Source organism: Globicephala melas, chromosome 8, assembly GCF_963455315.2.
Source record: "Globicephala melas chromosome 8, mGloMel1.2, whole genome shotgun sequence".
NCBI lineage: Eukaryota > Metazoa > Chordata > Mammalia > Artiodactyla > Delphinidae > Globicephala > Globicephala melas.
Window position 1 is genome coordinate 55,393,814 of NC_083321.1, and position 12,279 is coordinate 55,406,092.

The window sequence follows — 12,279 nt, forward strand, 5'->3', positions numbered from 1 at the left end:
CTGAAGGATGAGAAATGTATTTGCTATACTCGGAAATGGGAATATTCCAGGTAGGTTACCGTAGCTTGACAAGCTCAGGCATTAGAGAGTTAAAAGATTCGGTTGGGGAGGTAGGCAGGAGTAAGATCATCGTAGTGCCTTTATACATCATGATAAGCAGTTTAAGTTTTATTTCAAGAACACAGAGTAACAGCTGAAATGTTTTAAGCTGGGTTGTGGCATTATGTGTATTAAGATTATGCTAGTGTCTGAATGGAGAATAGATAATAAGGGGATAAGAGTGTAAGTGGGGAGACTGATCACAAGACAAGAAAAGGTAGTGGCTTGAATTAGACAGGTAACATTGGAAATAGAAATGGAGAGACTGAGGGTTTATGTTGAGATAAGTCAACAGGATTTACTAATAAATTAGATATGGGGTTAGGGAAGACAGGCAGGGGAAACATGAATTAAGCTTCATTTCTAGGTTTTTTACTCAAGCAATTGAGTGGATAGCAGTGACTTTTGCTGAGGTGGGAAGGACTGGAAGAGAAAGAGGCTCTGGAGGGAAAAAATCTAGAATTATACTTGACACATTATATATGAATGCATATTAAACATGTTAGGGAAAAATGCCAAACAGGCAGTTGATTCTATAAATCTGGAGCTCAGAGAGAGAGGCTGGGGCTGGATATATATTTGTAGTCATCAGTATATAGATGGTATACAAAACCTTGGAACTGGGTGAGATGACTGGGGGAGAAATTATAGATTAGTGTTTCTCAATGGTGATGATAATGTTACCTAGCAAATATTCTGGAAATCTGTAGGGGCATTTAGCGGGCAGGAGTCAGGGTAATCCTCTAATATGTACAAAGTCCTACATAGCTAAGACCTGCAATCTCCCAACTTTCTAATGTTTTGCTAGACATTTTATATAGGTGATCAGTACAAAATTATCAACCAAACAATGCAGATCTGAGCTGCCTGATAAACACAGTCATTACTTTCATTTAGTTTATATATCAGGTTTCGGTGTAAGATGTTGTTTGGAAAAGACTTCAGAGCAAAGACATTTGAAAATCACAATGGATGATTTTAAAGTCCCTCCTACTCTAATATTCTATGATTCAACTAACCTTTCCCTGATCATATAAAGTTTATTAGTATAGTATAACAATGTAACCCAGTCTTTCTCTATCTGTACAATAGAAAAATTTTTTTTGCTAGGTTGTTTTGCCAATGGAAGACAGAAAATCCAGAACCAAGAAAAGGGAAAGCAAGAACTACTAAATATTTTTAGATGTGTGTATCCCCCACTGAGTTTCATATTATGGGCTCTAAAATCATCCCTGGTTCTTTGAGGTCTTGCAAGAAAATACTAAATAAATATTTTGAATTGCCCTCCAGTTGTCTGACTCTGTCTCCTTGTAAAATATGTAGCAAGGAGAGAGTAAGCAGCAGTTAACTGAATAGTGGAAAGCAATATAGTGAACAATGGAAAATATATTTATTTGACCTCCATAGTTACTGAAGCACCTACATCCTGTTTCACCTCCTTTTACTCTTTTCCCATCTTCGACTTTGTCCCCCCACATTTCCCCCTATTCTGTTTACTCATAATCCCAGAGAAGAAAAGTTGAGAACAGAACGCATAAAGATGAAGCATGGCACAGAAACTTAAGAGGTTTCAAATCAAAACAGCATGCAACCCTGTTTTTGCTAATCTGCAACAACCCTGTTTTCCCTAATCTGCAATTTCCCTTAAAGAGCACGAAGGAAAGAGAGAGTATTCACCATCTGTAAGCAACACATAACCAGTGAATATCCTGTTTTCTTTCCTTACCCCAATTAAGGGATAATAGAGAGGCTATGTCTTTTGTGATACAGATGATAAAGAATCAAAGAACCTTTGAGTTAGATGAGACCTTAACAGAATGTCCCTTTTATTAAAAAACTAAACAAAACAAAACCTGAAAGCTTAAAAATGTTGTGTTAAATGTTAAGCCAAATGTCATAACGAAACCAGTTTTTTGCAAGACCCATAGTAGATTCCAGATTTCTCAGCTTCCAGAACCATTGTATTTCTAATATATGAGGTTGCTCCCCTATTTTCTTTTCCTGTGCAGTAGAAATATTGCTATTGGATTCAAAAACCTTTTTAAAAAGAAGTGTTAGTCTCTGTAAGTTTGGAATTCTGATCATATAAAACAAAACACAGGAACTTAATCTGTCATAGAGTCCCCAAAGATTTGTGGTTTTTAAGTTTTATGTTCCCCATCAAGCTACGTCTCAAAGGGGGCTGCCATCATGCTATGGGAACTGCACTGGCATGCCATCAGGCTGCACCTCATAGATGAAATGAAAACTAACGCCAGGGGAAACAGGCTCAATTAACTGCACCTTACTTGGCTGGTTCTGTTGGTTTGGAGATGCTCCTGTTATTAACAAGCCATGTAGGTAGGCCTTTCACTAATCTAATAATTTCCAACAAGTCTGGTTTATGTTTCCATACTTTCCAGTTGCTACAAATATGTGTATCTTGGTGTACACTGAACTTCTAGTACAAAAATAATCTTTCTTAAAATAAGGATCCATTTACATTTCAGAATACCTACTAACTAGAACACCCACTCTTAGCCCTGAGAAAGGTTTCATTTTGGTAACTATGTGATCAGTAGGAAAGGAAGTTATTAGCTTAAACTGTTTGTAAACAGTCTGCTTTCCTGCTGAGCAGCCTGAGAAAGAACAAGCAAAGAACCAAGAGAAGAGATCTGGAGTCTGCGAGATTAGAGGGTGAAGCTAGGGCAAAACAAAAGGTGAACAGACAATGCTGCCTTATTATTATTATTTTTTATTTTAGGAAAGAAACAATGCAAATTGCTGAAAGTCAAATTTGCTCCCAAATGTAAAGGGGTCAGGGAAAATGTACCAAACATTTTCTTCATTATCACTCAAAAACTGTTAATTTTGTCTTACTAGTTGTCAGACTGGGGCTACAAATATGAATATGATATGGTCCCAGTTCCACTATCCTCTCATCCCATTTTCTAGCCCTTCCGTGATAAGGGAAATCTGCTGTCCAAAGTTCCTAAACCACTCATACAAATCAACCAAATGGACATTTCCTACCACCTAAGTGTGATAAAGGAAAAAGTGAGAATCTTGGGAGGAGGAGGTGAGAGGGAATTATTCAACTAGTAAAGGCCAATTTGGAACATTACTTATCAGAAAAATTTCCCTTTAGCCTTCTCTGATCATGAAATATTGGTTCCAGATGTTTTCTTCAACACCTAAAAACTTATTTCGTCCCCTTCTTTCTATTTTTACCATTACTTCAAGACCTGGTGCACATCATTTCACATCTAGATTTTATACCCATGGCCTGCTACCTCCTACTCTCCTCTCTCCCTCTTCTAATCTGGTCTTGCTGCTTTCCTTACGTCTTTCCCATGTTACAAATCCTCACTGGTTCTGCAGTGTGCCCTCTACTCTGTCTTAACCTATCTTACCTTTCTGGGCTTCTTTCCTATTATTCTCCATTAAAAACACTCAGAAAGAGAAAAACATATTGACTATACTCTTCAAACGTAATTGATCTTGTTTCCCCATTTTGCCTTAGTCATCCTTACCCTGAGGGTCTGTATCTTCCTCCTGGAATGCACTTGCCCCTCTCCCCGCTGAGAAAGAATGTTTTACCAATCTTTCACCACTTAATTGTATACTGCTTTATAATGTTATTCAACTCTGTATGCACCCATCTCCTCTACTGGAATATAAGGTCCTTCTTGGCAGAGACTATTTTATATTTCTTTTATCCCTGCTAAAGGACCTGGCTACCACTAAATACAGTAGGCACTTAATAAATACTTACAAAACAAAACTGCACTAAGCATCATGATTCCTTATCAAATTTCCTTCTATGAAAGCTGTTCCCTTATCTCCCATGCCTCCTCCCAATATAAAAGTTGAATCCAACCAACTATAACTAAAATCACATTTTCTTGCAGTTGCTGTGAGGTGCAAGCAAGTTATGACACTTGCACCAGAAAAGCTTGGTCATCCTTCACCTCTGGCTGTGGTACTTAAGGATAATCTACAAATGTCATCATTTTGATGCTATTCCAAAGTTACCCAAAAAAGATTCACATCATATTTTGGGGGGATCAAAGTGTCTCCTGAGTCAAAAATTCTACAGAGGGACCTCTTTGGTGGTACAGTGGTTGGGAATCTGCCTGCCAGTGCAGGGCACACGGGTTCCAGCCCTGGTCCGGGAAGATTCCACGTGCCGTGGAGCAACTAAGCCCGTGCGCCACAACTACTGAGCCTGCACTCTAGAGCCTGCAAGCCACAACTACTGAGCCCACATGCCACAACTACTGAGCCCACGCGCCTAGGGCCCGTGCTCCGCAACAAGAGAAGCCACTGAAATGAGAAGCCTGCGCACCGCAACGAAGAGTAGCCCCTGCTCGCTGCAACTAGAGAAAGCCCGCGTGCAGCAACGAAGACCCAACACAGCCATAAATAAATAAATTAAATAAATAAATAAGTAAATTTCCATGGAATGCTCCCCTCAAGGATGGTATCCATAAAGTGAATATACAATTTCCAACAAAAACCATTCCCCAAAACAATCAAATGGCACTGGCTCTGAAGAGTATAAGCTCAAAAGATTTCCTAGTGTTCATGAAGCTGATATTTTCTTTCATTTATGAGTACTTAACTGAATTCTAATTTATGTATTTGTAAGAACGTGCAAATTCATGTTAAAACAAAAAAGGAAAATCCACTTTCTACTTTAATTAGCAATGGAAACAAGCATGTGTAGAAAAAAATCCCCTCCATACTAAAAGTTCAAAGGTGTCTAGCAGAGGTGAACTAGTTAACATAACTACTTCTGGGAAAATATAGGCTAAGAGTAGAGATAATAAAAGCAAAAGAAAACAAAAATGTGCCCTGGTACTGATATGCAAAAACTACTTTATATTCAGAATCCAACCACATTTTAGAATCTACCATTTCAATGCTGGTCTAAATCACTATCATCTGTCCACCTGGATTACAGCATTAGACTCAACTGTTTTTTCTTCTTCTGTAGGTACCCACCCACCATTTATTCTCCATACAGCAGCCAGAATGATCTCATTAAGACACCAGTGATTTATGTTACTCCTTTTCTTAGAACTCTGCAATGACCTGCCATCTCATGCAGAGTTACAATTCTTATAATGGCCTGCAAAGTCCTGTATCTAAGATTCCTAGTGGAAATGTTTCTGATTATCACTGTGATTAAGGAGAGGTTCTGCAGTTTAGTGGGTATTACCAGAGTTCCAAATATCCCATGGAACATTCATGGTAGTGAATTATGTGAATTTTGTCCTTTCAATATACTCTGAATTTTCCAGATTGCCTCCTCCATGTAAATTAAGGGAAGGCTACACTCTGGTGTAGAACTTTATCAATAATTATTTACCATTTCACAAAATCCCATCACAATTACTATTCACAGTATTTGAGTAAGCAATATAACACACCCATTTAAGTCCTAATTTATAGCTCTTAAAGTCAGCCACTCTATATAAAGGCTAGCTGTATACCATAGTATTTACTTGTCATACCATAGTATTTACATAATGAAATAAACTATATCACTTTCATTTTATGTCTTCTTTATATTAAGTTGGGAACACTATTATTTTCTTTTTTAAGTGCATAAAAAGCTTATATTATCTATATTTCATTTTAAGAGAGAAAAGGGATTATTAGAATATATTTGTATAAATATATAAAATAAATTATAAATATATAAAAAAGAGTGTTTCACCTTATCACAGCCGTATACAATGTGTACCTGCTCTCAACCCCTCATACCTGTCTGACCTCAATTCCCACTATTCTTCCCATCATTCAGTATGCTCCATCCATACTGGCCTTCACGGCTATTTCTTCAAAATTTCAGGCAGCTCCAGCCACAGGACCTTTGTACTTGCTGTTCCTTCTGACTGGAATGTTCTTCCCCCAGGTATCAATAATTATGCACTCTCTCACAACCATCGTGTTTTTGTTTGAATTATCTTCTCAGTGAGGCTTTCCCCAACCACCCAATTTAAAATTGAAAATCAATCCCTCTCCCCCTCTCCTTCTCTCTCCCTCTCGCACTCCCTAACCTCTTTTTCCCTCTTTTCTTTACTCCACAGTACTAAGCACCATCTGTTCTGATTATCTATTGCCAAGTAATATATCACTCTAAAACTTAGTGGCTTAAAACAATCTATTGCTATCTTTCATAATTCTGTGGGTTGCCTGGGTTCAGCTGCGCGATTCTTGCTCATGTGGTTACAGCCAATGGTTGTAGCGACTGAAGTTATCTGAAGGCTCAATCAAGCTAAACATCCAAGAGGACTTCTTCAACCACAGGTGTGGGGCCTCAGCTGGGAGGGCTCAAACAGCTGGGTGCTGGCCAGGAATCATTGACTCACCACTCAGCCTTCCCACCTGACTAGTCTGGGCTAGCACAAAGCATGGAGATCTGCTGCTAGTCAAGACGTCTTATACAGATGCTGGCTTCCCCCAGAGCTCATATTCCAAAACACCAAAGGCAGAAACTGAGGTTTATGACCTAGGTAAGGAAGCTTCATTTCTACCTTGCTCTGTTAGTTACACAGAATCAACCCAAATGAAGGGTGGGACAGGACAACAGAATGGTATGAATACTGGGAAGCAGAGAATACTAGAGAGCCATCTTTTTTTTTTTTTTTTTTTGCGGTACGCGGGCCTCTCACTGTTGTGGCCTCTCGCGTTGTGGAACACAGGCTCTGGACACGCAGGCTCAGCAGCCATGGATCACGGGCCTAGCCGCTCCGCGGCATGTGGGATCTTCCCGGACCGGGGCACGAACCTGTGTTCCCTGCATCGCCAGGCGGACTCTCAACCACTGCGCCACCAGGGAAGCCCTAGAGAGCCATATTTGGAGGCAGTTACCACAATTCCCAACATACTATAAGTTTTACTTTTATAATTTACTTATTGTGTCTCCCTTCCTACAAGGATATACATTCTCGAGGAGAAAGACTTCTACTTTTTCACCACTATATTCACAGTTCATGTTATGTACTCAGTATTAATTGGGAAAAAATAATTATTGCATTAAGTAAGTGATGTACATCAATAACTCATCCTATATGCTTGCTTTTCACCATGGGCCTCACCCTTCCCCAAACTCCTACCAATGTAACTTTCTGGAAAGGGATCTGGGATGAATCTGGGTTATTTTGGAAGCAAAAAGTGAAAGATAAAATTGGGGGTAAAAATCAAAGACAGAAATATCAAAAAGGTTTGGTCACAAACTGCTTACTTTGTCCCGTGGACATCTCTGATCACTCTAGCGCCTAGTTTCTCTCTGTCAGAAAACTCTCCTAACAGACTTATGAAATGTGAACCACCTCTGACATGTAATACTTCCATATAAATTATTCTGTATAACTGCCCTTAAAAAAACCAGTTAAATATTTATTCTGTCTACAATTTCATGTGTCAGCTTTATCTTCTGGATAAAGGAAGATTTCTTGAAGACCAGCTCATCTGAACTTAAAAAGAAATTTTTAATTCAACATTCTCAACGTATGACACAATACAAATCTGTGCACACAAGTATATACCAGAAAAAAATCGAACTAGCTAGTGAATTCCTCTGGTTGCTAAAGGTAAAGCAACTATGAGTATGGGGAGAAAAGGGTATGGTAATGATCGTTTAGCTTTTTAGCCTATGTCTACATCTGATGATATATATTTAAGAGTTTCTCTGGGGGCAATAGCTTTCAATTTTGACTATATATTAGAGGCACCTGGTAAGCTCTAAAATTTCCCCACACCAGACTGCACCCCACACCAATTAATGTGAATTTCTGGGAGCAGAACCTAGGCATTCATACTTTTAAATGTTCCTAGGTGAATTCAACATGCAGTCAAGATTGAGAAGCACTGCCTTAAACTCTCCATTCTCCTTTACCCCTACCAGTCTCTTCTAAACTAACAGTGACAAAAAAATTTTAATTTATAAGCCAAAAAATGAATTTTTTTAAAAGAAAAAAATGTACAAAAAGCACAAAATAAGATAGTTTTTAAAATCCAAATGCACAAGCAATCCAAATAAACATTAGTGGACTAAATTAAATGGTAAAAAGGGCAAAAACTAAGTGATTAAATTTTTTTAAAAATCTGAGCTATATGCTGTTTCTAAGAATCACATAAGACAAAGAAAGGTTGACAATAAAAGGATGGATGACGTAAAGAAAAAAACATACCCAACTAATACTGATCAAAACCAAGTTGGCAGGGCTTCTCTGGTGGTGCAGTGGTTAAGAATCCACCTGCCAATGCAGAGGACACGGGTTCGAGCCCTGGTCCGGGAGGATCCCACATGCCACAGAGCAACTGGGCCTGTGCGCCACACCTGCTGAGACTGCGCTCTAGAGCCTGCAAGCCACAGCTGCTGAGCCCACGTGCTGCAACTGCTGAGGCCCGCGTGCCTGGGACCTGTGCTCTGCAACGGGAGGCCACAGCAATGAGAAGCCTGCACACCACAATGAAGAGTGGGCTCCGCTCACCCCAACTAGAGAAAGCCCGTGTGCAGCAACAAAGACCCAACGCAGCCAAAAATAAAATAAATAAATTTATTAAAACAAAACAAGTTGGTATGGTTAAATTAATCAAACAATAGATGAAAGAGGATCACTATATACCTAAAGACTGATTTCACCAAGAAGTGATTCTAAATTTGTGTATACCCAATAACAGAGCCTGAAAAATACATAAAGCAAAAAGTATGAGGAAAAAATGAAAAAATATACCAGAGGATTTTAACACACCAGTAAATGGTGGGTAAAGAAGGCTAAATATCAGTAAGTATACTGCAAGTATGCACATACAATTAATAATCTTGTTCTAATACACATATGTTGAACACTATACCCGAAAACTGAAACTCTTTCCAAAGATACACAGAACGTTTATAATACCACAAAAATATAAAGCACCTAGGAATAAATGTAAGAAAGATGTTTGTGATCTTCATAAAGAAAATTATTAAATTCTATTGAAAAATATTAAGGAATTCCTAAACATAAGGAGTAATATACCATGTCCAGTGATAGGAACATTTAATACCATAAAGATACCAGTTTTTCCAAACTGATCCGTTGAATCAATGTTGTTCCAATTAAAGAGCAAACAGGGTTTTTTGGAGCTTGTCAAGATGATTTGTAAGTTTATATAGAAGAGAAAAGGATCAAGAAGAGCCAAGAAATTCCTAAAATAAGGTGGGAGGATTTGCTTTACTACCTATTAAGACTTATCAAAGAGCTACAGCAATTGAGAGTGAGTACTGGCACAGGGATATTCTGAAAAGCTAATGGAATAGAATAGAGCACACAGAAATAGACACACACATATATGGAAACTTGATTTATGAAAGAGCTGGCAACTGCAATCACAGGAAGAGAAATGAACTATTCAATAAATAGTACTGAAATAATTAGTTATCCATTTTGGGAAAAGAAAATTGGACTCTTACATTGTATCCAAAATTCAATTCCAGGAAGATTGAAGACATATATGTGTAATGCACAAACTATAAAACTTTTAGGAGATAACATAGAAAGGATTTCTTAAACAAGATAGAAAAGCACAATACATAAAGATTAAATTTGACTAAATTAAAATTAAAAACTCTATTTATCAAAAGGCCATATTAAAACAAGAGAAAAGGCAAGCCACAAACTGGGAGAAAACATTTGCAACAATATACTCAACGAAAGACTGATACCCAGAATATAAAAACACTGATATGCTACATATAAAATAGATAACCAACAAGGACCTACTGTATAGCACAAGGAACTATACTCAATATTTTGTAATAACCTATAAGGGCAAAGAATCTGAAAAAGAATATACACATGTATAACTGAATCACTTTGTTGTACACCGGAAACTAACACAACATTGTAAATCAACTATACTTCAATAAATAAATAAAACCTGCAAAAAAAAAAAAAACACAATAGAAAATATTATAGAAGAGAAAATGAGTGGCCAATAACCATAAGATAAAATTCTCAATCTCAATAGTTATCAGAGAAAAACAAATTAAAATCACATCAAGATCCCATTTTATATCCACGAGATTGGCAAAATTTTAAGACTGAAAATATTGGATATTGGCAAAGACGTGGAACAGCACACCCTGCTGGTGGGAGTTTAAATTCATTCTTCCCTTGTAAAAATTTGGATTTCTCTAGCGAAGTTGAAGCTATGAACATGCACTTCCACTATTCTGTATGCACCCTTGAAGGCATATTGGAATCACCAAGAGAGCCTTAAAAAATACTAACACTTGAGTCCTATTTCCCAGAGATTCTTATTTAACTGAAATATAATATTGAGAAAAAAAAGCTCATCACAGAAAAATAGTATGCTTCCATGTGTATAAGTTGAGAACCATGCAAAATGAAACAATATTTTGCCTAGGGGTACATGCACGTGGCAAAACTATTTTTTTAAAGCATGGGAATAATAAAATCAGCACAGTGGCAATAGGGTGGGAGATGGAACTGGGAGGGCAGGAAGGTTGTCTTGGAAGAATGGTCAAAAAGAAATGACAAGGATGCATTACTTCAGTGTGGTGCTCATTCTTAACAGTTGTCTGTACCTAATAAAAAGAGTCTTCTTTAATAATCTCAGAACTTTAGTCAAGGTTTTGGTATCTTTTCTCAAAAGCCAACTTCAGGAGTCATTATGGTGTGACAAACAGCATTTACTTTACAGCCAAACAGATCTTGTTTAAACTACAACTCTGTCTCTTACTATGTGGCTTTTGATAAATTCTGAGCCTAGTTTCCTCATGTAAAAAAAAAGCTAACTCATTCAACCAATATTTATGGAGCGACTATCATGTGTCTGACATTATACAATGATGTACAAGAGACAAGTCGTTTCTGCCCTTCTAAAGGCAAACTAATTCCTACTTCAAAGGGTTGCTGAAAAGATTATATGATATATATAAAGGAACTTGACATGGTGCCTGAAATATATTTGGTATTCAATAAATGCTTTTTCTCTTTCTGCTTGGATTAGTTAAAGCTAATAAAGTGGATTATTCCTTTTAGAAAACTTGCCTAATAGTTTAACATTATTAAAAAACAACAAAATAACATACATGATTATATAGTAAACTCCTATACAGATATTAGTTGATTTAATGTACTTTACAAATGTTAGATGTTATTATTTTGATCCACACTCAGGTTAAAATGTCGGCATCTGAATCAAATTAAAACTAAAAATTATGAACTCAAGCATAAATGGATTCAGATTTCACAGTATTTTTAAAAATATTTTAATGAACTGACTTAAAACGTATCCTATAATATCTACAATCTTTTCTTAATATGTCTAGTTTGCAAATTCACATTACTTTGGTGGCACTTATTATTGTAGGATTTTGTTTTTCCCACTTAAAAATACCTTGCAAATTCATGTTGCTGAGAGGTGGAACAGAAATAACTTTGTTAAGTCAAATAGGACCAGCACAGTACTTTTCAGAAAAAGGAGACTTAAATATTTACAGGATGAATCAAACAGTAAATTTTAGTCCGGCTGTATGGCTGATGGGATGAGATCATTTTAAGAATGCACTCCACTTGGTGGATACCACACGATGGAAGAAATATCTTAGTCTTTTGAATAGGAGCAGGCTGTATCAGTTCACAGCCTGACGGAAGTTTTTTTTTTTTAACCATGGTGTTAATTTACAAGATCCTCACTTCACAGTGGAAGCGGCAAAAACACATTATGGCTGGGAGCATACCAGCTTTTTGGGTCAGTTCTCTTCTCAGTGCCTTTGAATGATCTCAGATTTGCTTATCCTAACCTACTGTAGCATTTTCTACCTTTCCCTTTTAAAATTATTATTTTTTAATTGAAAAATAATACATCTAATTAAAATTGGAAAAATTTTAAATATTTGGTAACACACTCTGACAGCTGATTCATAAGAAACAGCACCCATGCATACTGCTGACAAAAATAAAAGTTAGTACAAACTCCCTAGAGAGAAATAAGTAACAGTGACTACCTATGGGAAGGGGAACTGGGTAGCTGGGAGTCTGGGGTAGAAGGGAAACTTTTATTTACTTTATGCTCTTTTGTAACTTTTGAACTGGGTACCTTTTACATATATTATCTTTTTTGTTTTTTAAGTAATATATGCATATGATCAAAAATTCAAAGAATATAGAACAG

The 12,279-nt window shown here is 37.0% G+C and overlaps 1 protein-coding gene across 7 annotated transcripts in view; it reads right to left on the reverse strand.

The window, feature by feature from the left end:
* Nucleotides 1-12,279, reverse strand: part of NARS2 (asparaginyl-tRNA synthetase 2, mitochondrial) — a 147,891-nt gene that overhangs the window by 108,544 nt on the left and 27,068 nt on the right. The gene's annotated exons all lie outside the window — the stretch shown is intronic.